The following is a 24,504-nucleotide window of genomic DNA, read 5'->3' as shown; positions in this document are numbered from 1 at the left end:
GTTTCAAACCATTGCCACTCATCCTAACCCTGCAGGCCTTTGCAAACAGTCTCTCTGCAGCCTTCTTGTAGCCCCCCTCAGGTACTGGCAGGCTGCTATTAGGTCTCCCCAGAGCCTTCTCTTCTCCAGGCTGAACACCCCCGGCTCCCTCAGCCTGTGCTCGTAGCAGAGCGGCTCCAGCCTCCCGATCACCCTCCTGGCCCTCCTCTGGACTCGCTCCATCGGGTCCGTGTCCTTCTTGTGCTGGCAACAGATCTCTACATCCTCTCTAGTATTTTCTTGGGACAAAGAGTTTTCATCTCTCTCTGTCAGAACACGTCATGCATCAGAGGAAGCCGATGCTTTCCTAGGTTAATCACTAATCTGCCTGTGCATCGCTGAATATGTTGCCATGGGCACTGGAACAGCAGAGCTGAGATGAGCTTTCGCCTGGTTGAAGATGACAAATGCCTATTTTTTGCTCTCAGTACCCACAAATGAGGAGTGGAGGGTAAGGAAGCATGTTCCACCACCCCTGTGAGATTTAGTGATAGAGACATTTTTCATCTGTACTTTTCAGTATGCAGATAATATTTACTACATGTTCGTTACTTGCGGTGTTTGGGCAAAGCTGCTTTGCTTTTTTGTTGTAGTTGTTGAGCTTCATATTTCTTCCCCACGTTGTTTTCCAAAGTGCAACCTCTCCTCCAACAGCCCTGTGAAGAGAGGCTGAGGGAGATGGGCTTGCTTACCCTGGAGAAGAGGAGGCTCAGGAGACACCTTCTTGTTGTCTACAGCTACCTGAAGGGAGGTTGCAGCCAGGTGAGGGTTGGTGTATTCTCCCAAGCAAGCAGCACCAGAACAAGAGGACACAGTCTCAAGCTGTGCCAGGGGAGGTTTGGGCTGGAGGTGAGGAAGAAATTCTTCCCAGCAAGAGAGATTGGCCATTGGAATGTGCTGCCCAGGGAGGTGGTGGAGTCACCATCACTGGAGGTGTTTAGGAAGAGACTGGATGAGGCACTTGGTGCCGTGGTCTGGTTGATCAGATGGTGTTGGGTGATAGGTTGGACTTGATGATCTTGAAGGTCTTTTCCAACCTGGTCTGGTCTGGTCTATTCTATTCTATTCTATTCTATTCTATTCTATTCTATTCTATTCTATTCTATTCTACCCTCTCCTCTCCTCGAGTCTCCTCTCCTCGAGTCTCCTCTCCTCGAGTCTCCTCTCCTCGAGTCTCCTCTCCTCGAGTCTCCTCTCCTCGAGTCTCCTCTCCTCGAGTCTCCTCTCCTCGAGTCTCCTCTCCTCTCCTCGAGTCTCCTCTCCTCTCCTTGAGTCTCCTTGAGTCTCCTCTCCTTGAGTCTCTGAATCTCTCCTCTCCATCACATCCCTTTCTTCCCTCCAACATTACCAGCCCCCATTGGTACCCACTGGGTACTGCCAGCTCCCATTGTTTAACATTTAATTCCCTCCCTGAAGTCCCCCCTGCTCCCAGAATGCTGCACAACAAGTGATTTGGTTGTGCAGATTCAAATCCCAGGCTGACTCTTGTCCCTTCCTTGCCTTTTATCTTCTGAAAGGAAAGTGAAGCTGTGGCAGTGGAACATCCTGATGGTTTGGTTTGTGAGCATGTGCAGGGCTGAGTCTTTGACCTACATTTCTGGGGGGGCGGTGTGCTCGTGCCCTATATCTGGAGAATGAACGACACAACCATGGGTGTGGGTTGACCTCTTTTTCCTTCTGGTGGTAGTGTTTTGGTCTTTCTTTTATAGGTTAGGGAAATACTGAGATGAATTTGCAGTAATAAAATCCCTAATAAAATCCAAAAAGGGGAAAAAAAACCCCAAATAACCAAACAAACAGCCCCACACTAAAACAAAGATAGAAGCACAATGCCTGCTACATCACGTTAATTGGAAAGTCCATAAAAGGCAAAATGCTTTCAAGCATTTTAGGGTTTTTTTTTTTGTCTAATAGATGCTCATGGGCAGGATTATGCAACTAGAGTCACAGAAGTAACCAGGCTGGAAAAGACCTCAGAGATCACAGCATCACAGTATCACCAAGGTTGGAAGAGACCTCAAAGATCATCGAGTCCAACCTGTCACCACAGACCCCATGATTAAAACATGGCTCCAAGTGCCACATCCAATCCTTTTCTGAACACCTCCAGGGGTGGTGACTCCACCACCTCCCTGGGCAGCACATTCCAATGCCAAATTATTCTTTCTGGGAAGAACTTTCTCCTCACCTCCAGCCTAAACCAACCCCCACCTGGCTACAACCTCCGTTTAGGTAGTCGTAGACCACAAGAAGATCTCCCCTGAGCCTTCTCTTCTCCAGGCTGAAGTTGCATCCTGCAGTTTGTATCTGTTTCAAGAGTTGTCTTATCAAATTTGAGGAGACTTAGCAATCACTCTCAGAAGATGGCTTTCTATGGATGCTCCAGAAAGTCAAGCTGAGTCCCTGTGCATGAGTCTTCAGTGTTCTGAACATTACAACCAGTAAGAAGCACACATGGAAAGAGGGCTTTTTATCTTCCCCTGACAGTGCTGCTGTATCCATGTGTACATGTGGAGCCTTTATTAATGCTGATGGACTTTATGGTTGAGTGGAAGCCTGTAGCACTCAGTGACATTGTTTGCCTCACTCATTACTGTCAAAACAACACATTCCCCCCCTCCCCCCCTTGAAGATTACTGCAAAGCTAAATAGATTTTAATGAAAGCTTAAACTAAATTGCTTACTTCTGGCTATTTTAAAGTAGTTTGTTCCATAGTAGGTCTCAGCACTGGGAGCACAGCTGGAAGAAAAAGCAAACTGTTGAAGATATTCAGTGTGGCAACCATTATGATCTACTCTTTCTGTGAAAACCTGGTGCCAGAGGAAATATGCCATTAAAAAACAGCTCCCTGAAGGGAGGTTGGAGTGAGGAGGGGGCAGCCTCTGCTCCTTGGTGCCAAGAGACAGGACCAGAGGCAGTGGTTCCAAGCTACACCAGGGGAGGTTCAGGCTGGATGCTAGGAAATATTTCCTCCCAGAGAGGGCTCTCAGCCATTGGAATGTTCTGCCCAGGGCAGTGCTGGAGTCACCATCCCTGGGGGTGTTCCAGCAGCCTGTGGAGCTGGTGCTTAGGGACATGGTTTGGTGTTGACCCTTCAGTGCTGGGTTGAGGGTTGGGCTGGATGATCTTTGAAGTCTCTTCCAAGCAGATGTATTCTCTGATTGTGTGACTGTGTTAAATGTAAAGAGGAAGCCTTTCTGGAGGGGGGAGCATCCATGTCCCTCTGTCATTCAGCAATGTTTTCCAGTGGCTGTCCAAGCCCAAGCTCTGAGATGTCAGCATTTCTAGACTCACCAGCTGTGAATAACTTACTCAAAGTTGGCACATGCATACCATCAGTATGAACAAAATGTTCACAGCTCTGGGAAATTCATAAGCTGGAAAACCCAAACCCAGCTTTCCTTTGAATTCTTAATAGCATTCCTTTTCCTGGGTGATGTCCAGAGGGCAGCATTCTGAAGTGTTGGAGGCACCATATGAGTGATCCAGTTTGTCTTTCATTCATTCATTCATCTGCTTAAGCCCAGGTTAGTTTGAATTTGCCCTTCAAGGTGTGTTCAGCAGCTCTACTTGTTTTTGAGGTGCTGGAGCATGTCCAAAGGAGAGCAGTGAAGGGAGCAATGGGAGGTTGTAGAATGGAATAGAGTAGAGTAGAATGGAATAGAGTAGAGTAGAATGGAATAGAGTAGAATGGAATAGAGTAGAATAGAATAGAATAGAATAGAATAGAATAGAATAGAATAGAATAGAATAGAATAGAATAGAATAGAATAGAATAGAATAGACCAGGTTGGAAAAGACCTTCAAGATCATAGTGGCCAACCTATCATCCAACACCACCTAATCAACTAAACCATGGCACCAAGCACCCTGTCAAGTCTCCTCCTGAACACCTCCAATGATGGTGACTCCACCACCTCCCTGGGCAGCCCATTCCAATGGGCAATCACTCTCTCTGTGTAGAATTTCTTCCTAACCTCCTGCCTAAACCTCCCCTGGCACAGCTTGAGACTGTGTCCTCTTGTTCTGGTGCTGGGTGCCTGGGAGAAGAGACCAACCCCCACCTGGCTACAACCTCCCTTCAGGGAGTTGTAGAGAGCAAGAAGGTCTCCCCTGAGCCTACTCTTCTCCAGGCTATGCAATCCCAGCTCCCTCAGCCTCTCCTCACAGGGCTTATGTTCCAAGAATAATGAACTCTTCCCTCAAGGACTGGCATAGGAGGAAGGTAACAAACTACACAGACTCCCTGGCACATGGTTTCCTCTATCCTTTGTGAGGTGAGAAGGAATTTTGAATTAATGCTTTTCTGTGCTATTTATAAGTATGTGGTGATGATTACTGCCTGAGTCATCCTTGCAGTAGCAAGCTTCTGTGAGCTCTGGATATCTATTCTTAACAGATTGCTTGTAGCCTTTAACAAAGCCTGGACCTCTTCTTTTGCCTGCAGTAGCATTTATCCATATATCCAGACAGACAGATTAGATTTTGGGTAGCTCTTTAGTTTTGCTGAGGAGCAGGGAAATCTGGGAGATGTGATAGGGTCATTTTCTATCATTTAGTGAGGATTACCAGAAGCTATTGAGTCACAATCAGAATGCTTCTAGAACATTGCTGAAGTGCCACAGCCATCCATCACCTCTTCCAGTTTGAGCTGGTAACAAGGCATGGAGCTGAGGAAAGAGCCTTGGGTGCATTGATTGGTGAGAAGCTCACCATGAGCTGGCAGTGCCCTCATGTAGCACAGGAGGCAAATCCTGTGCTGGGCTGCATCAGGAGGAGTGTGGCCAGCAGGGCAAGAGAGGGGATTCTGCCCCTTGTCTCTTGTGAGACCTCACCTCAGATACTGCCTCCAGTTCTGGTGTCCTCAGCATAAGAAGGACACAGAGCTGTTGGAGTGAGTGCAGAGGAGGGCACAAAAGTGATCCAAGGGCTGGAGCAGCTCTGCTGTGAGGACAGGCTGAAGGAGCTGGGGGTGTTCAGCCTGGAGAAGAGAAAACTCTGGGGAAATCTCAGAGCTGCCTTCCAATACCTGGAGGGATCCTAACAGGAAGGCTGCAGAGGAACTTTTCATGAGGGTGTCTAGAGACAGGAAAAGGGGGAATGGTTTGAAGCTGAGGCACAGCAGGGTTAGACTGGAGCTGAAGTTCTTCATTAGGAGGGTGGTGAGGCTCTGGAACAGTCTGCCCAGGGAAGCTGTGGCTGCCTCCTCCCTGGGGGTGTTTAAGGCCAGGTTGGATGAGCAGCCAAGTCTAGTTGAGAGGTGTCCCTGCCCATGGTGGGGAAGTTGGAGTAGTCAACCAGCGCCAGAACAAGAGGACACAGGCTCAAGCTGTACCAGGGGAGGTTTAGGCTGGATGCTAGGAAGAAGTTCTTCATAGAAAGACTAATTGGCCGTGGCAATGTGCTGCCCAGGGAGGTGCTGGAGTCACCATCCCTGGAAGTGTTTAGGAGGAGACTGGATAGGGTGCATGGTGCCATGGTTTAGTTGATTAGATGGTGTTGGGTGATGGGTTGGACTTGATGATCTCAAAGGTCTCTTCCAACCTGGTCTGGTCTATTCTATTCTATGCTGTTCTATTCTATTCTACCTCTCAGGTTCCTTCCAACCTGATCCATTCTGTGATTCCATCTGGTGGTGGGACAGTGCTTACAGCTCTGTGTAAAGCTGCTGGTGCTGGGAAGTACCCGTGCCAGCTAAGTGAAGACTTAAACAAGATTTAAAGAGACCTCAAACAGCAATAGCAAATGAAAGCAATGGGAAATGCAGTGCTGCACATATACCCACCCATTCTGCCAGTCAGGTATTTAGTGATTATAAAACTTCATGACTAGAATTTTTCTGTGATGTAGCACAATTACTTGGGCTTTGCTAAATGTGTCCCTATTAAGTTGAATTTATGCTAATTCTGTCCCAGTTAAACAGCAGACAATGTTATTGGCTGCACTACTAAATGGCTTTCCTTGGAGACACCCCATTAAATAAGCAATGCACTCAAAGTGGGATATAATGAATTACACTTTTACTTCAGCTTAATATGTTTTACATCTGTAAGCAGGGATGGAATTCCATGCACTGGGGATGACAAAAGGCTCCTTGGGTCGTGTCCAGCCCGCAGTGAGCATGACACATGTTGTGTGGTTTGTCCAGCTCATTTTTCAACAGCCTAGGCTGCCTCTTCCATTTCTCTTGGAAAATGGCTCCACATCCTGACATTATTTAGCTCCTAGTTTTCATTTGTGGTCTCCCAGTTATTCTCATTCAAAGCTGGGGAGGGGTCTGGAGCACAGCCCTGTGAGGAGAGACTGAGGGAGCTGGGGTTGCTTAGCCTGGAGAAGAGGAGGCTCAGGGGAGACCTTCTTGCTCTCTACAACTCCCCTGAGGAAAAGGTAGCTGACCACCTCTGTGGCAAAGACTGGGGAGAAGAATGTTATAGGGCAGGCTTGGAACAAACATGAGACATGTGTGAACCTGCTTTACTCTATCCCAGCACCTTGCATCCCTGCAGAGGGATCCAAGTGTTGGCAAAGAAGGATTTGCATGGGAAGAAAGGCTGCCTAAGGCAGCAGCTGTATCTTGAAGGTGTTCCCATAGTAATGCCACACTCTCAGCGTGACTGCACTCCCACCTATTGCTAAGACCTGAAAGCATCTGAATTGGACCCTCTCTGCTCTATGTGTCTAGGTCTGCACTGATTCCTTTCTGATGATCATTTCTGTGGTTGGTACTGTAGGCAAAGACATTTATTTGGATGTCTTTGCTGCAATCAGAATAAAAATGACTGAGTTTCAGTAGCCAGCAATACACTGAAACATTAATTGGCTTCATAAAAAACCCCAAGCAAATCCTGCTCAATAATCACTTTTAAGATGATTTCAAGTTATTTACACAATTGCACATGTTTTAAGGAAAGAGGTACCTGAGACCTTATCACAAGTAGCAAGGGCAGGAGTTGGTATCTTTTCCCAAGAAGCATGGTAGGATGAGAGGAAATGGCCTCAAGTTGCTCCAGAGGAGGTTTAGGTTGGGTTTGTCGAGCCCTGGAACAGGCTGCCCAGGGAAGTGGTGGAGTCACCATCCCTGGAGGTACTTGAAAGATCATAGAATCATAGAATCAACTAGGTTGGAAGGGACCTCCAAGCTCATCCAGTCCAACCTAGCACCCAGCCCTATCCAATCACCCAGACCATGGCACTAAGTGCCTCATCCAGGCTTCTCTTGAAGATCTCCAGTGATGGTGACTCCACCACCTCCCTGGGCAGCACATTCCAATGGCCAATCTCTCTGTGAAGAATTGAGGATGTGTAGTGTGTTGATGAGGGACATGGCTTAGTGGTAAAGTTGGCAGTGTGAGGTTAATGGTTGGATTCTATGGTCTTCAAGGCCTTTTCCAACTAAAATGATTAGTGTTGTCATCCACCAAGCCTGTTACAGATATCTAGCCATGTTTTTGTGCTCCCTTCCTCATAGAAGGTGAACTCTGTTCTTTTTGCAGGCAGTTATGGCCAGGGAGGAGGGAGTTCCTCATGTACAACTCAGGATGTGGAGCCAGCCATAGGACACAAGAGCTGTTTTCTTCACCTTATCTATGATGAGTCCCTGTGTGTGCAGGCATGAGAGATGCATCCTAGGGAAAGAATTCAGGTTAGGAGCTTTAGACCTCTTCCCCAGTCCATTAAGGAGAGCACTTTCTCTGTTTTACCTGCTCTGTTTGGTAGTAATTTCCCCAATTTTCATGCATTTGTACCAATTTGCTTCACTTCAATACAGCTGCTGAAGGTCTGTTCTAGGTCATTAAGGGTTATGTCTGAAGCCAAAGACATGGAGATATAAAGAATGGTAAATTAGTCACCCTGAGAGCTGGATTCTCTACCTCTCAGTGTCTAAAACTCTTATCCAGACACTGGTCTGAGATGGTTTAGCCTGGTTTAACCTCCTGAGATCAGTGCACTGCAGTATGTAGTGGCCTTTGCTAGACTGCTTGATTCCAACAGAACTGGAAACAGAGATCTACCTTTGGGGTACCAAACCCTTTTGAAAGATACCCTTCAAATGAGAAATGTGCCAAAAAAAAAAGGGACCTGGGGGTGCTGGTGGAGGAGAAGCTCAACAGGAGCCAGCAGTTAGCACTTGCAGCCCAGAGAGCCAACCAGAGCCTGGGCTGCAGCAAGAGAAGCAGAGCCAGCAGGGCCGGGGAGGTGATTCTCCCCCTCTGCTGTGCTCTGCTGAGACCCCACCTGGAGCTCTGTGTCCAGTTCTGGAGCCTCTATTCCAGGAAGGATCTGGAGGTGCTGGAAGGTGTCCAGAGAAGGGTCACGAGGATGAGCAGAGGGCTGGAGCTGCTCTGCTGTGAGGACAGACTGAGGGAGTTGGGGTTGTTCAGTCTGGAGAAGAGAAGGCTCCAAGGAGACCTAACTGTGGCCTTCCAGGATCTGAAGGGGGCTACAGGAAAGCTGGGGAGGGACTTTTGAGGGTGTCAGGGAGTGATAGGACTGGGGGGAATGGAGCAAAACTAGAAATGGGTAGATTGAGATTGGATGTTAGGAAGAAGTTGTTCCCCATGAGGGTGGTGAGAGACTGGCACAGGTTGCCCAGGGAGGTGGTGGAAGCCTCATCCCTGGAGGTTTTTGCAGCCAGGCTGGCTGTGAGCAACCTGCTGTAGTGTGAGGTGTCCCTGCCCATGGCAGGGGGGTTGGAACTGGCTGAGGTCCCTTCCAACCCTAACAGTTCTGTGATTCTATGAAAAAGCTCTTCTGAATCTCCCCATTTCTAGTTCTGTTCCATTCCCCCCAGTCCTATCACTCCCTGACACCCTCAAAAGTCCCTCCCCAGCTTTCTTGTAGCCCCCTGCAGATCCTGGAAGGCCACAAGAAGGTCTCCTTGGAGCCTTCTCTTCTCCAGACTGAACAGCCCATGGTTGCTCATAGTGCATCAAAACCTCTACAAGGCAGACCATGTGTAACTTCGAGCTCACCCAGATATAAGCTGGCCAAAGCTGGGTTGGAATAAATGAATGCCATTAATTGTACTCAATGGAGCTGCCTTATTTGCCCCCAAATGAGAGTTTTGCCAGATGTATTGCAGCAGCAGAAGTTAGCAATTAGGGCAGTCCTGCTCTGAAATACACTTCAGGACTGCACCCAGGCACTATCTGGCTGTGCTATGTTTACTAATGTGATTTTCCTTTGCCTTTTAATCCTGCTTCTATGCTTATGAGTGGTAGAAGATTGCACCACTCTGTTTTGTATCCAATATGAATAACTGCTGGTGATCATCACATTTGGGGAGCATCTGGCTCAGAAGCAAGTCTGCTCCTTTCAGGAGCTATTTCAGAGCATGAAAGGAAGGGAGTCAACCAGAGCTAAGTGCCCCTGCCAGTGCCTACTCTCCTATTTGCTGATACTACCTTTCTGGTGATAAATACACAGATTTCTGAGCTCTCTGTCACATTTACAAAGCCAGATTCCCAGATTAGCTCCTACTGGAATGGAATGGATGAGGAGAAAGTTCTTCCCAGCAAGAGAGATTGGCCATTGGAATGTGCTGCCCAGGGAGGTGGTGGAGTCACTGTCCTTGGATGTGTTCAAAAAAGGCTTGGATGTGGCACTTGGAGCCATGGTTTAGTTTTCAGGAGGTGTTAGTTATTAGGTTATTGGTTGGACTTGATGATCTCTGAGGTCTTTTCCAACCTGGTTGATTCTGTGATTCTAAAAAGACAGTGCTGAATTATTTCCCCATTGCAGGTACTTCTGGTGGCTGCAGTACAGCAAGTAGGTCCACTAAACACCTGAGAGGGTAAATACCATCATCGCTGGGCAAAAAGCCACGTGTGCTGCTGGTTATAGAAAGTGTAACAGAGCATTTCATGGTGGTGGGTTTGTGTTTCCTGTTTTACCAAACTGCTGGGAACTACCAAAAATAATCCAACACGATATGCCTGAAATAGCAGAATTTATTCCACTGCTCTGACACATTTGAGGTTGCACAGAAAGAACTGATCCATGCATTCCTTTCCTTCCTGAGGAACTCTACAGCTTCCTCACAGTAAAAAAAAAACAAAACACAAACCCAAAGCTGTGAAATGCTTTTTGAATTGCAGTGCTCTGGACATGTCTGCAAAAATTCCTCTCTTCCATTTAGGATCATGGAATGGCTTAGGTTGGAAGGGCCCTTAGAGATCATCGAGATTTGGCCCCAAGCTGCGCTATAGGCTGGGGACAGAGTGGCTGCAGAGCAGCCAGGCAGAAAGGGACCTGGGGCTGCTGGTAGATAGTAGGCTGAACATGAACCAGCAGTGTGCCCAGGTGGCCAAGAAGGCCAATGGCATCCTGGCTGAGAGGCTGAAGGAGCTGGGGTTGCTTAGCCTGGAGAAGACAAGGCTCAGGAGAGACCTTCTTGCTCTCTACAACTCCCTGAAGGGAGGTTGTAGCCAGGTGGGGGTTGGTCTCTTCTCCCAGGCAACCAGCGCCGGAACAAGAGGACACAGTCTCAAGCTGTGCCAGGGGAATTTTATGCTGGAGGGGAGAAGAAATTCTTCCCAGCAAGAGAGATTGGCCATTGGAATGTGCTGCCCAGGGAGGTGGTGGAGTCACCATCACTGGAAATCTTCAAGAAGAGCCTGGATAAGGCACTTGGTGCCATGGTCTGGTTGATTGGATAGGGCCAGGTGCTAGGTTGGACTGGATGAGCTTGGAGGTCCCTTCCAACCTAGTTGATTCTATCATCTACTCCAACCTCCCCACCATGGGCAGGGGCTGTTTAAATGGTAGTTATATGAAAGATAGTTGCACTTTAGTGCTATTTTAAAATAAATATATAAATAAGTAGGAGCCAACTGAGAGAGAAGCAGAGCAGCTTGGCAGATGGACGGCGTAAAAGCCCACAGGATGGATACTGTATTGACAGAAATAAGCATCTCTATTCCCATCATTGGCTGTGAAAAGCTATTTGGCAAGTTGTGAATCCTGATCAATCTCATCTTCCTCGCCCCAAAAAGGGAAAAAACCCAGCAAAAGCCTTTCCTTTCGGAGCTATGTGTGTACTGAGGACTTACCTCTCTGCCCAGGCCAGGCTCTTTCTGTTACTGGGAGGATATTGAGATGTTGATTATCACACAATCATAGAACCGTCTGGGTTGGAAAGGACCTCCCAAGGTCATCTAGTCCAACCCCCTCTGAAGTCATAGAACCATAGAATCGGTCAGGGTTGGAAGGGACCACAAGGATCATCTAGTTCCAACCCCTCTGCCATGGGCAGGGACACCTCACACTAGATCAGGCTGGCCAGAGCCTCACTCAGCCTGGTCTTAAACACCTCCAGGGACAGCACCCCAACCACCTCCCTGGACAACCCATTCCAGGGCTTCACCACTCTCATGGTGAAGAACTTCCTCCTCATGTCCAGCTAGATCTCAACTAGACCAGGTTGAATACTTGTTTTTTCTACCATTTTCTTAAAACCCAGTGAAGAGCAAAGGACTGCAGAGGGGGTTGGACTAGATGACCTTCGGGGGTCCCTTCCAACCCAGACCATTCTGTGATTCCATGACTACGCCTGCTTGGCTTTCCACCAGAAGTCAAGCAATATTTATAACCAGTCTCACTGTGATAGTTTTGCATACCAGCACCTTGCAGGGATAGTTTTGCAACCAAATTAGCCTGTTGTCATGCTCCCCAGATGCCAAAGAGTGTGGGGGAAAAACTGATTAGCTCTTCCCTGAGTAGGTTTTCCTTGCTTAGTCTTATCTGAACTTCATACTTTAGAAAAGAAAGATCTATTTAGAAAGGAACAAGGGTGTGCTCTAAAATTCTTGACTGTCCTTTGCTTCCAAGTGGGAGTTCAGTTCACAAGAGGCCACTCCAACCCCAGCTGATGAAATAGCAGCCAGAGTGCAGAAGGTATGGTGGGAGTCTGGCTACTAATGAGGTTAATTTGGTTTGTACTTTGGGACAAGGAGAAAAAAAACAATCCTGCTGACCTAGCTATGGCAGTGCTTAAATGTATGTGTATTTGTGTGGCAGGGGACAGCAGTGGGAGGAAAACTGAGGAGGAAGCAAGAATAAGTAAACCAAGATTGATTTATTGGCTCTGAATTGTTCATCTGTATTCCATTCTTCACTGTGCTGCAGAGGAGGAGAGCAGCTCTGCCACCATGGTTGGGGAACAGAGCAAGAGAGGGGGAGGAAGGTGATATCTATCACAGGCTCCAAAAGTGTTTAGTTTTCCAGGGGCTCTGATTAAACAAATGTTGCTGCTGCCTGGCAGCCCTCGCAGGCGTTTCTCGGGACAGAATTAATCAGGAGATAATTTGTCTGCTGCGAGGAGCAGGCTGGCTTGGCACCACAGCCTGGGGAGAAACTTCTCTGAGCTTCCCAGGGGGCAGCCCTGTTTCCCAGACTTCCTTCTGTGCCCCAGACAATGCCACCAGCTTTCCTCAGGATAGGGATTTGCTCTTGATGGGCCCCGATGGGGTGAGTGGCAGCCACGAGTAATGATGTGTGACCCTTGTCCAGAACAAGAGGACGCAGTCTCCAGCTGTGCCAAGGGAGGTTTTGGCTGGAGGTGAGGAGAAAGTTCTTCCCAGAAGGAGTAATTGGCCATTGGGATGTGCTGCCCAGGGAGGTGTTCAAAAAAGGCTTGGATGTGGTGCTTGGAGCCATGGTTTAGTTGTCAGGAGGTGTTGGGTGATAGGTTGGACTGGATGATCTCTGAGATCTTTTCCAACCTGGTTGATTCTATGATTCTTGAGTTGAATATGGAGCCCTGGTAATTATGAGGGAGAAGGTCAAAAGAAGTGAGCCACAGGACTGACCTAAGGGCTGCACTTATGCAGAACTAAATGGTGGTGAAGAGGGTTTAGTCCCTGCCCCATTTGTGCATAGGGAACCATTGCACTGCTGCTACACTCCCATGTGAGTGGGAGCTGAAGAGCCTTGCACTGAAGAGTAGTGTGTGGTGCCTGGGCACAAGCAAGACAGGACCTGTGTAGCCACCACACTAGCACTGTGTGTAGACAAGTTTGTCTGTGTTTCCTCTGCACAAAGTTGAGCTTTATCTCAGTTTGACTTTTAATCACCTTTAAACTGTAATGACCACCTTCAGTGACCTTCTCTGTTCACTCCTCTGCCAAGCACAAGAGCCTCAGTCAGAACACAGCACAGTGCAGATTGTCCTGGCCACTGGGGGAAAGCTTCACAGACTCATAGAATCATTTGGGTTGGAAAAGACCTTTAAGATTATCAAGTCCAAACATTATCTGTTTCTACCAAGTCTGGTGCTAAACCATGTGTCTTAGCACCCCATCTGTGTGTCTTTTAAACACTTCCAGGGATGGGGATTCAGCCACCTCCCTGGGGAGCCTTTTCAGTGTTTGAGAACCCTTTCAGTGAAGAAGTTTCTGCTAATACCCAATCTAAACTTCCCCTGGTGTAACTCAAGGTCATTTTCTCTGGTCCTGTCACTTGTTACTTGGGAGAAGAGACCAACACCTTGCTAAGCCTCCTTTCAGGTGAGTTGTAGAGAGCGAAAAGGTCTCCCCTCAGCCTCCTTTTCTCCAGCTTAAACAACCCCAGTTCCTGTAGCCACTTCTCATAAAATCTGTTCTGCAGACCCTTCCCCAGCCTCATTGCCCTTCTCTGGATCCACTTCAGCACTTCAATGTCCTTCTTGCAGTGAGGGCCCCAAAACCACACACCGTGCTGGAGTTGTGACCTCACCAGTGCTGAGCGCAAGGGGCAATCACTCCCTGGTGCTGCTTTATCACACTGTTCCTGATACAGCCCAGGATGCTGGTGGCCTTCTTGGCCACCTGAGCGTGCTGCTGGCTCATACTCAGCTGTCTGGTGATCAACACCCCCAGGTCTTTCTCTGCTGGGCAGCTGTCCAGGCACTATTCCCCAAACCTGTAGTGTTCAGCATAGATGAGGATGGAAGCTCCTCTTTCATGTGGTGTTTTTTGAACTTGCTAAGCACATGGAGTCATGTGAAATGATTGCAGTGTTCTGCAAGGTATAAATAAAACTGTGTTTATTGACTTTGCTTCTCATGATGCACAGTGGCTGGATGGGTTGTGTGGAAGTGGTGCAGCTAGAGGTGAGCAAGCAGGTGAACGCCTAAGTAGGTTGAACTCGGTTTGCCCTTTTCCTTTCATCTCTTCTTTTTGGTGCATATTGATTCTACCTTCTGCTGTTTGTGTGGTGTTGGTATCAAGGATGAGTGACAGCACAGCAATAAGTGTTCTGTAGGAGCTTGCAGTGGCCCCACTCTCCAGGAGGGATGAAAGCACAGTTTAATTATGGAGGCCACTCATGGGAGGGATTATCGAGTCTTTAGCAGCATCCTGTGAAGGGCACAAGCATTATAAGAATCTAATTTCTGCAGTGATTGAGGGAGCTTAAAATTACATTCCTGCAACTAAGGGGCTGTCTGCCTGATTAACCTGCAGTCCAAATGTCCAGGGCTCGTGGGGAAAGAAGGATTAGTTCTAACTGATGTAAAACAGCTGCAAGAATGACTTAACGTTCTTCATGGTGAAACTGTTGTCATTTTAACACCTTTTGACTCTGCATGGCTTGAGGTAAGCAGGATCAGCCTTTAGAAGGTAGCAATTTCACTTTTGCAATGCCCTTGGCCTCCTTCTTTCCAGGTCTGGAGCTATAAGGTAAGAGTGGACCTTAAAGCTCTGCCCTTCTGTTGTCTGGGAAACCTGTTACAAGCCTGAGGTTGAGTCTTTGCCTCTCATAGGGTGGACTTAGGCTTAATGGCTGATTTTGCTTGGTTTGGGGGTTTTGCTTCTTTCTAGAGGAACTGAAAGGAAGTATTATTGTTTATTGCTTCAGTAGAGATATTGGGAATATTGCCTAGCCAGCTGTCTTCATCAAGTAAAAGAGTTGCTTGCTGCAGCATCTGTGGCATGGGGCTGGGTGGATAAAGTCACAGAGGTTTATGAGTAGGGGACAAGTGTTATAACCAAAGCTGGTTCCTCTTCTGCCTCTCCCATAGCTCCTGTGGGGCATAGGTACAAATGTGGAGAGCAATGTACTTGCTCAGCACAGGTTTTGCTCTCAGCTTTACTTAGACACATTTGCATTGTACACAGGAGTCTAAAGTAAGATGTGGTCTCAGCTGGCCAAATCGTTGTGCATCTCAGGAGTAGAAAAGCTTTCCCCTCCTCCTTGCTTTTGGTAAGATGGAAACTGGAAATGCAACACCTGCTCCTTCCAGTTACTGGATTTGGGAATCTGAGGGGTATGCAGGTTTGTCACCTCTTTGAAATGGAAAGATGTCTGTCCTGTCTGCTGCTCTGTTTTCTGTCCACCAGAGCCTAAAACCTGTTTTACTCCAGCAAGGAAATGTGCAGTGAAAGGAAATAATCTCCAGCACACTCTGCTGAGCTCATTTGGTAGGAGAAGACATTTTGCAGTCCTTGGGAATGAAATGTTCTCTGTATAGCAAAAAGAAGCTCCTTTTTGGACAGGGGTTCCCCAGCAGGGCATGCATGTGTACAGCAGAGGTGTGTGCCGCAGCCACGTGTGCTCTGTAGGAACAGCGTGCTCCCCACGTGCTGGTTTTGTGCACTTGGAAAGGGGCTTCCTTAGGGTTTAAGAGGAAAAAATGCAGGTTTGTGTCACACCTACTTACACTACAGTCATTCAGAATAGCAGCTTGCTTTTGCTGATAGGGAAGGAGGAGGAAAGAACAACAGGCAGGAGAGCTGTAGAAGCAGCGTTATGTGTGTGTGCCACATTTCAAGCACAGCTCTTGCCTGAGGGTAAACAAAGGATCTCTGCAAAAGCAGAGTGCCAGAAGAGGACAAGGAAGTAAAAGGGCTCAGTGAACACAGCCAGCTTCAGACACCCAGGGTTGGGAGGCCTTCCTGCAAAGGCAGTGTTGCTTATGGGAGCCCCTAGTTGGAAGACTCAGCCTGGGCCCAGTGGCTGGCATTGACCCTCAGTGCCACCACACTCTGTTGCTCTTGCTGTCTGTGAGGTATTTTTCTGCTCCTTTGAGCCAGAGCCTCCACTGCAACAGGAAACATGCAGTGATCCCTTTGCTCCAGCTGACATCCACTCACCCCCCAAGCCTTCAGCATCCTGTGAACGTTGGAAAGTCCTTCACTCTCCTAACTAGGTGAAGAGTGTCGGGGGAATGGAGTATTTATTGGTTGCAGTTAAGACAGTCGGGGAAGAGTGAGGCTGACAGGGACAAGGAAGTGTTGGAGAGAGTCCAGTGGAAGGCTACAATGATGATTAAAGGACTGGAGCATCTCTGTTATGAGGAAGGACTAAGAGATCTTGGGGCTGTTTATCCTGGAGAAGACTGAGAGGAAATCTTATCAATGCTTATCAATATCTGAAGAGTGGGGCCAGACTCTTTTCAGTGGTGCTTTGATAGGACAAGGGGCAATGGGCACAAACTAGAACACACAAAGTTCCATCTGAATATGAGGAAAAACTTCTTTCCTGTTAGGGTGACTGAGCATTGGAGCAGGCTGCCCAGAGAGGTTGTGGAGACTCCTGTAGAGAGATTCAAAACCCACCTGGATGTGATCCTGGGCAGTCTAATCTAAGCAAACTTGCTTTAGCAGGGGAGTTGGACTAGATGATCTCCAGAGGCCCCTTCCAACACCTACCATACTGTGATTCTGTGGCAGAGGTGCTGGAGATGCTTGCTCTAGTATCTTAAGTCCTTGAAGTTGGGTGGAGGACCTCAGGACTGCAGGAAAAGCAGCAACTAGAGGCAGCTTGATCAGACAGGTTGAGAGTTGCAGCAGAAGGATGTTTGATCCTAGGTTTTATCTATAACTAAGGAGGAGTGGTTGTCAGGTGCCCCCTTAGAAATGCTGATAGTCACAGTGCTGGGAAGAAATACATGGAGGGCTCCTACCCACCAGCTTTGCTGCTGCCTGCTCCATACAGCTGGAAGTCATAGAATCATAGAATCAATAAGGTTGGAAAAGACCTCAGAGATAATCAAGTCCAACCTATTACCCAACTAAACCATGGCTCCAAGTGCCACATCTAAGCCTTTTCTGAACACCTCCAGGGATGGTGACTCCACCACCTCCCTGGGGAGCACATTCCAATGGCAAATTACTCTCTCTGGGAAGAACTTTCTCCTCACCTCCAGCCTAAACTTCCCCTGGCACAGCTTGAGACTGTGTCCTCTTGTTCTGGTGCTCAGTGCCTGGGAGAAGAGACCAACTCCCAGCTGGCTACAGTCTCCCTTCAGGTAGCTGTAGAGAGCAAGAAGGTCTCCCCTGAGCTTCCTCTTCTCCAGGCTAAGCAACCCCAGCTCCCTCAGCCTCTCCTCACAGGGCTGTGCTCCAGACCCCTCCCCAGCCTCATTGCCCTTCTACATTCAAGTGTCTCAATGTCCTTCTTAAATGGGATGCTACAGGCTCACAGAATCACAGAATCAATAAGGTTGGAAAAGAGCTCAGAGATCATCAAGTCCAACTTATCACCCAACACCTCCTGACAACTAAACCATGGCTCCAAGTGCCACATCCAATCCTTTTCTGAACACCTCCAGGGATGGTGACTCCACCATCTCCCTGGGGAGCACATTCCAATGGCCAATACCTCTTTCTGTGAAGAAAGAGTTGGTAACCCCAACCCTTGCAGGCTAGCTCCCTGAAAAGTCACCATGCCCTAACAACATTCCTTGGCCATAAGAGCATGCCTGGCTTATGTGCTCAGAGCCCGGGATGAATCTGACCCAGTAGCACCCTCCCTCAGCAGGCTTCTTAAATCAGACACAAAGAGCACAGGGAGGGGGGAAGCATGTTGATTTACATCCTCTGTGTTCCCCACCATAGGCTCATCACAATAGGGCTCCTGTTCCCTCTGTCTCTTTCCTTTCCCTGAGCAGAGCAAGGTTCCTCCCACCTGCCCACAGCCCTTCAGCGAGCGCGAGCACAACTCCCACGCCAGTCTCCTCGCCAGGGTTTCATCTCCTGGTGCTGCTTCCCTGCACAGACTGCTCTGCTTGCTGGGCTCAGAGGCTTGCTGGGGTGTTTTTTTTAAGCTATCAGTTGATTTTTTTTCACCCCTTCCTGCTTAGCTGCATTTGGCTATTTATTTGTGCTCCCTCCTTGGTACCTGGCTCCTAGTTTGAGGTGGCAAGCAATGCCTAAGCACAGAGGGAAGTTGAAAGCAGAAGGAGCTCCTTGGTGAGGTAAGGAGTGTGCATGATTGGTGGCCTCTGGACCCAGTCCAAGGAACCACATCCACTTTTCTGTTGGGGTGTCTTTTGGTGGTCATCTCATACTCACCTAGTCTGAACTGATGCCTGAGAGCTCCCAGGAGGCTGTTGGGAGCTGAGGCCATCCTGGCTGCACAGCTTTGTGTAGCGTGCGTATGTGTGGTGGGGATCTCCCCCCACTCCGCAGACATCCCCTGCCCCAGGAGGTCTTTTATCCATACACAGACGTTTCTACTCAGTTTCCCCTCTTTTTCACTCCTCACCATGATTAACAATTAATGGGTTATGCATAGAAGTGTTGTCTCAGCAGCTCTCTGGTGATTGATGGATAAAACCCATTAGAAACTGATTATTTGCATGATTAGTTATTTCCCAGGCCATCCAATATCTGATATTCTACTGCTAGCTGGTTGCTGGCTCTCTAAGCAGCTCAAGTCTTCCACTGAGGAAATATTCCTGATGCCTTCTGTTGCTGATGATTCCTTGTTTGTGGCTGCCTTTATTTTAAGCAGCAGCTCTGGAGGCATAAGCAGGAAAGGGATTAACATAACAAGTTGGTAAAAGAGATTAAAATGACAAACAAGATGTGGGCTGCAGTCTTCCAAAGCTCCAATAATAAATAAGGCTTCTTCTAAAGTGCTTTGAGGAGGAGGTTGCTGATGATCATTATTTATCTTTTGGGTGTTTGGGTTTTTTGCAGTCAGATATCCAACTTCCTTAGAGCCTAATAAAAAATGAGATAGCCCCCAAATCACCCCGAAGATTATTTTTCTGGACTGTTTTGGTGGAGGAGAGTTTGAGATGATGAAAAATATCATCCAAATGAATTGAAGGATCTATGTGTCCGTGGTAGATATATTATTGGGATAACAATCCAGATTGAAGCCTCTTGTGTGCTAGACCTGTACCTACAGGTAGGAAACCTGAGACGTTAGTGGGGGTTCCAAAAGCCTGGTGTTGGAATCTTGGGTGTATCTTATGTTACAGAAAAGAACTCCTCTGTGTCAGTGCTGGATTCACCCTTTAGCCTAAAAACCAGGCAGAGTTTTATTCCAGATATGCTTTACACAACCACTTCCAGGTTAGGCCATCATCACCTCTCCCTCCCCATATCTTTCTTACCTTGCCTTGTCTTTACAGCCCCAGTAACACCAGCTCCCTTCCACCTGCTGTGTCTTGCTCCAGCCCAGTGCTTTCCCCTCAGCTCTACCACCTTATCTCTGGTTGCATCATTCCCACCAATCTCTCTCCATTTCCTCCCCCTTTCTGCCTGACTTCCAGTAGGATAAAATAGTAGAAGGTTGTTACAAAAACATTTTCTTTCCTTCCCTCACATGCTCTTCCCACACTCTGCTTACACAACACAGCAGAAGATTCAAAAGGGGAAAGAGCCTCCTTCCAGCTTTAGCCTGGGGTGGCTGCTGGCCACGCTATGTTTGTGCCCCTGGACCACCTTCCCTCCAGCATGATGTCTCCCATTTGGCTTCTTTCGGGTCCTGAGCAAATCTACCAAAGCAAATCCTTAGTGCAATCCCATGTGAGGCAGTAGGGGAATCTCAGAGCCAGGCTGATCCTTCTGTTGTTGTTGTCGACTGCTGCAATCTGGAGCACGCAGAATTCGACTCTAACCTTTCAAAGGAAAACAAATAGCTTGTGTTTCCTTCTAAATATATCTCCTGCCCCAGCACACAGAGTAAATAGTCACAGAGTTGTAGGAAAGGAGGAGCCTGCTGGCTGATTAGAAATATAGATTACTGACAGCATGGAAAGGAGTGGAGTGATTTATGCCATGGTGGCAAGAAGGGCAGCAAGAGCACTCCAGTAACTGGAGAAAGGTTCTTGCACCACTGCAAGGTTGCAAGCCTCTCTCCAGCCATAGCTGGGAGGTGATCTGCTGGAGAGCAGCCCTGTGGAGAAAGACCTGGGAATCCTGGTGGATAACAAGTGGGACAGCAATGTGCCCTGGTGGTCAAGAAGGCCAATGGGGTCCTGGGGAACCTTCACCAGATCCAGGGAGGTTCTCCTCCCCCTCTACTCTGCCCTGGTCAGACCTCATCTCCCAGTTCTGGGCTCCTCAGTTTAAGAAGGACATCGAGACACTTGAACGTGTCCAGAGAAGGGCAACAAGGCTGGGGAGAGGCCTTGAGCACAGCCCTGTGAGGAGAGGCTGAGGGAGCTGGGGTTGCTTAGCCTGGAGAAGAGGAGGCTCAGGAGAGACCTTCTTGCTGTCTACAACTCCCTGAAGGGTGGCTGTAGCCAGGAAGGGGTTGGTCTCTTCTCTCTAACAACCAGCACCAGAACAAGAGGACACAGTCTCAAGCTGTGCCAGGGGAGGTTTAGACTTGAAGTGAGGAGAAAGTTCTTCCCTGAGCGAGTCGTTCATCATTGGAATGTGCTGCCCAGGGAGGTGGTGGAGTCACCATCCCTGGAGGTGTTCAAGAGGGGATTGGATGTGGCACTTGGTGCCATGGTCTAGTCATGAGGTCTGTGGAGACAGGTTGCACTCGATGATCCTTGGGGCCTCTTCCAACCTTAGTTATACTGTGATACTGTGATACTGCATTCAGTTCTGGGCTCCCCAGTTCAAGAGGGACAGGGAGCTGCTGGAGAGGGTCCAGCAGAGGGCATTGAGGATGATGAAGAGACTGCAGCACTGCCTGGTGAGGAGAGGCTGAGAGCCCTGGGGCTGTTGAGTCTGGAGAGGAGACTGAGAGGGGATTTAATAAATGCTTATCAATAGCTGAGGGCTGGGGCTGAGGAAGGAGGGGACAGGCTCTGCTCACTTGCTCTCTGTGATAGGACAAGGAGCAATGGATATAAGCTGCAGCACAGGAGGTTCCACCTCAACTTCTTCACTGTGAAGGTGACAGAGCAGGCTGCCCAGAGAGGTTGTGGAGTCTCCTTCTCTGGAGGCTCTCAAGCCCCATCTGGATGCATTCCTGTGTGACCTGTGCTGGATTCTCTGGTCCTGCTCTGGCAGGGGGGTTGGACTGGATGATCTCTTTGGGTCCCCTCCAACCCCTGACACCCTGTGAGCCTGTGAACTCACCAGCTGGTTCCTGGAAATAACTGCATTTTAAGACATGATTTGCTCCTGCAGGCAGGCAGGATGTTTTTCTGGAGCTGTGTGTTTCTGTGAATGCCTTTGGTAGTTTCAAATCAATACAGGAAGAGGGAAACTTGAAACCAAATGCTGCAAGCTTGTCTTAATCTTTCTGGGACAAAATTTCCTTTGGCTCTGACTTAAGATGATTAAAAGGAACGTGGAGGAAAACATTAAAGTGAGAATGTAGTGCTGAGGTAGTATCCACTGGAGGGGAAACAAAAATGATGTGATTTTTCAGGTGCTTCCTGTGGATGTAGTGAAGGAAATGGAGCAATGGAACCAATGTACCAAGGTTTGAGGGTCTGGTATGACTTTAATTAAGGTTTCATTCAACTGTAGAAGGCTTTGCCCAGTGCTTGTGGAAATTTATGCTGTTCCTGAAACAAAGCACTGGGCAACCTAATTGGTTTGTTCCATTCCTTATTCCTCTGGCTGGCAGATCAGCTTTGCAATCCAAGTGAGGTGATTGAATGCTTTTGAATTGTTGATGTTGGTAGGAGGTGTCAGATAAATCAGTGCTGTCTATCCTGGAAAGTAGTTTATTTTGCTGTCCTGATTATAGATCCCCAAAAAAATGAAAAGGTTTGCTTTGATCTGAGGGAGAAAAGATTGCTCCTTTGCAGCAATCAAGAATACAGCTCTCTCAAGCCATAAACCAGGCCTCAGCAGTTCCCAGAATGAGGTATGGCAAAGCCTGTCATCTCTGCTTTTCCTTCTCACAACAGTCTTGCTGAGTCCCTTATCTGCTCAGTTATTCACTTATATACTCAACTCAGATGTTGAGATGCTGCAAGGTGTCCAGAGAAGGGCAGCAAAGCTGGGGAGGGGTCTGGAGCACAGCCCTGTGAGGAGAGGCTGAGGGAGCTGGGGTTGCTTAGCCTGGAGAAGAGGAGGCTCAGGGGAGATCTTCTTGCTCCAGAACAAGAGGACACAGTCTCAAGCTGTGCCAGGGGAGGTTTAGGCTGGATGTTAGGAAGAAATTCTTGCACAAATTCAGAATCACAGAACTGTCAGGCTTGGAAAGGACCTCAAGGATCAGCCAGTTCCAACCCCCCTGCCATGGCCAGGGACACCTCACACTACAGCAGCTTGCTCACAGCCACAGCCAGCCTGGCTGCAAAAACCTCCAGGCATGAGGATTCAACCACTTCCTTGGGCAACCTGTGCCAGTCTCTCACCACCCTTATGGGGAAGAACTTCTTCCTAACATCCAATCTCAATCTCCCTTCCTCTAGCTTGGATCAATTCCCCCCAGTCTTATGCCTCCCTGACACCCTCACAAGTCCCTCCCCAGCTTTCTTGTGGCCCCCTGCAGATCCTGGAAGGCCAGAATCATCCAAAGCTATTGATCAGTCATTTCAGAACATTTTTAAATGCCGGTGAAAACACCTCTCCTTTTTCCTTTCCTTAGCCACTGAGGTTTTGTGTGTGTTTGGCAGTTCCAAGCAGACCTTGGTGTGTAATAGTCCTGGTAGTACTTACTGGGATCTGTCAAGTGAGTAATTGTTGAGCTCTGGATGTACAGAGTAATTTGTGTAGCTAACACCTAACAAGTCACGATGGATTTAATCTTTTCCTTGCTGGGTGTGTTTTTGTGTGAATCACTCACTTCATTCACGCAGCTCTCTTGTTTTCCCTTCCTGTGGCACTGACTGGACTCTCTGATACTCACACAACCATCACTGGAAACAGTTATCAGTGTCAGCTGTGCTGCAGAAGTGATGCTCTGTAGGCAGGTTTTTCAGCTCGCTGCTCCCTTCAGAGCCATGAATGTGAAAACAAGGCTGTACCTAAAAATGAATGCCATCAATTAGGATGCATCAGAGCAGGTGGGCTCATTCAGAAGTGTGGCACATCTGCACAGCTGCCTGCTTGCATGCTGCCTAGATGCTCAGCCCCATCATTTACCCTGACTGGAAGGACGTGCAGGGTCCAGGATGGAATGGAGCGGTCCAAAGCCCCAGTGAGTCATCATCTTCTTTAATTCAGAGAGCTGAATCCAAAGCCCCATTTTCCATCTTGCTGGTCATTGTTGTCAGGTAGAACTTTGGAAGTTCAGCTTTTTGTAATGAAATGTAGCATTGAAATGGTGAATTCCATTGAACTGCTGTCCAGAAAAGCAAAAGCTAAAGCTTCCAACTTCTGCGTAGCATTTTCTTTTCAAAGAATGGCTCAGGTTGGAAGGGACCTCAGAGATTCCAAGCCAGCTGGAGAACTCTCTGGAGTTGGATGGAGACAAGGAAAGGGACAACACAAGGAAGGATTGTGGCTGGCTTGGACCACCTGCAGTTGCATCTGGCTGTTCATGCCTGGGCCAGGCCAGGCCTTAGCACAGTGGCTTGCACTGGTAAGAGAGCCTGCAGAGCTTACCAGAAATGCAGCTGGTCACACCTTTGTTTTGGTGTTGTCTTGGCTGAAGCAGGTAGGAAGATGAGCAGCTGCAAAGTGTTTTTCTTGCATTGTTAGCCATTTATCAGCTGTGCTGAGCAATGTTTCCACACCCTCCTGTTATTTGCTCCCCTGGTTTCCTGCCCATTCTAAGAGTCTTCTTTTTCAATTCAGCATTAACAGGCAGACCTTAAGTTCCTTGGGTTTATTTTTTTTCTACTGTTTCCTACAAGGAAAAAACTGCCTATTAGAATCTTGTCCTTGCTTTGCTTCTGTAGGGCCAGCTGTTTGCCACTGTATTGCAGTTAATTTTCATCTAGTGCCTGCCATTTAATGGGGAAGGGAAGGGAAGGGAAGGGAAGGGAAGGGAAGGGAAGGGAAGGGAAGGGAAGGGAAGGGAAGGGAAGGGAAGGGAAGGGAAGGGAAGGGAAGGGAAGGGAAGGGAAGGGAAGGGAAGGGAAGGGAAGGGAAGGGAAGGGAAGGGAAGGGAAGGGAAGGGAAGGGAAGGGAAGGGAAGGGAAGGGAAGGGACCAGGTTGGAAAAGACCTTTGAGATCATCGAGTCCAACCTAGCACCCAACACCATCTAATCAACTAAACATTGGCACCAAGTGCCCCATCCAGTCTTTAAGGTTGCCCAGAGCCACATCCAGCCTGGCCAAGTGCCTCATCCAGGGATGGTGACTCCACCACCTCCCTGGGCAGCACATTCCAATGGCCAATCTCTCTTGCTGGGAAGAATTTCTTCCTCACCTCCAGCCTAAACCTC

The 24,504-nt window shown here is 48.3% G+C and overlaps 1 protein-coding gene across 5 annotated transcripts in view; it reads left to right on the top strand.

The window, feature by feature from the left end:
- Nucleotides 1-24,504, top strand: part of ELMO1 (engulfment and cell motility 1) — a 372,993-nt gene that overhangs the window by 298,617 nt on the left and 49,872 nt on the right. The window contains exon 1 of one of the 5 annotated variants that reach the window (XM_054177081.1): nt 18,000-18,215. The exons of the other annotated variants lie outside the window; for them this stretch is intronic. The gene's annotated coding sequence lies outside the window, so the exon portion shown is untranslated. Of the gene's footprint in view, nt 1-17,999; nt 18,216-24,504 lie in introns of those variants that run through there. 5 annotated transcript variants of the gene reach the window in all.

The sequence above is a fragment of the Dryobates pubescens genome, chromosome 38 (assembly GCF_014839835.1).
Source record: "Dryobates pubescens isolate bDryPub1 chromosome 38, bDryPub1.pri, whole genome shotgun sequence".
Taxonomy (NCBI): domain Eukaryota; kingdom Metazoa; phylum Chordata; class Aves; order Piciformes; family Picidae; genus Dryobates; species Dryobates pubescens.
Note: the sequence above shows the minus strand (reverse complement) of the source record. Positions and strands in the feature narration are given on the sequence as shown.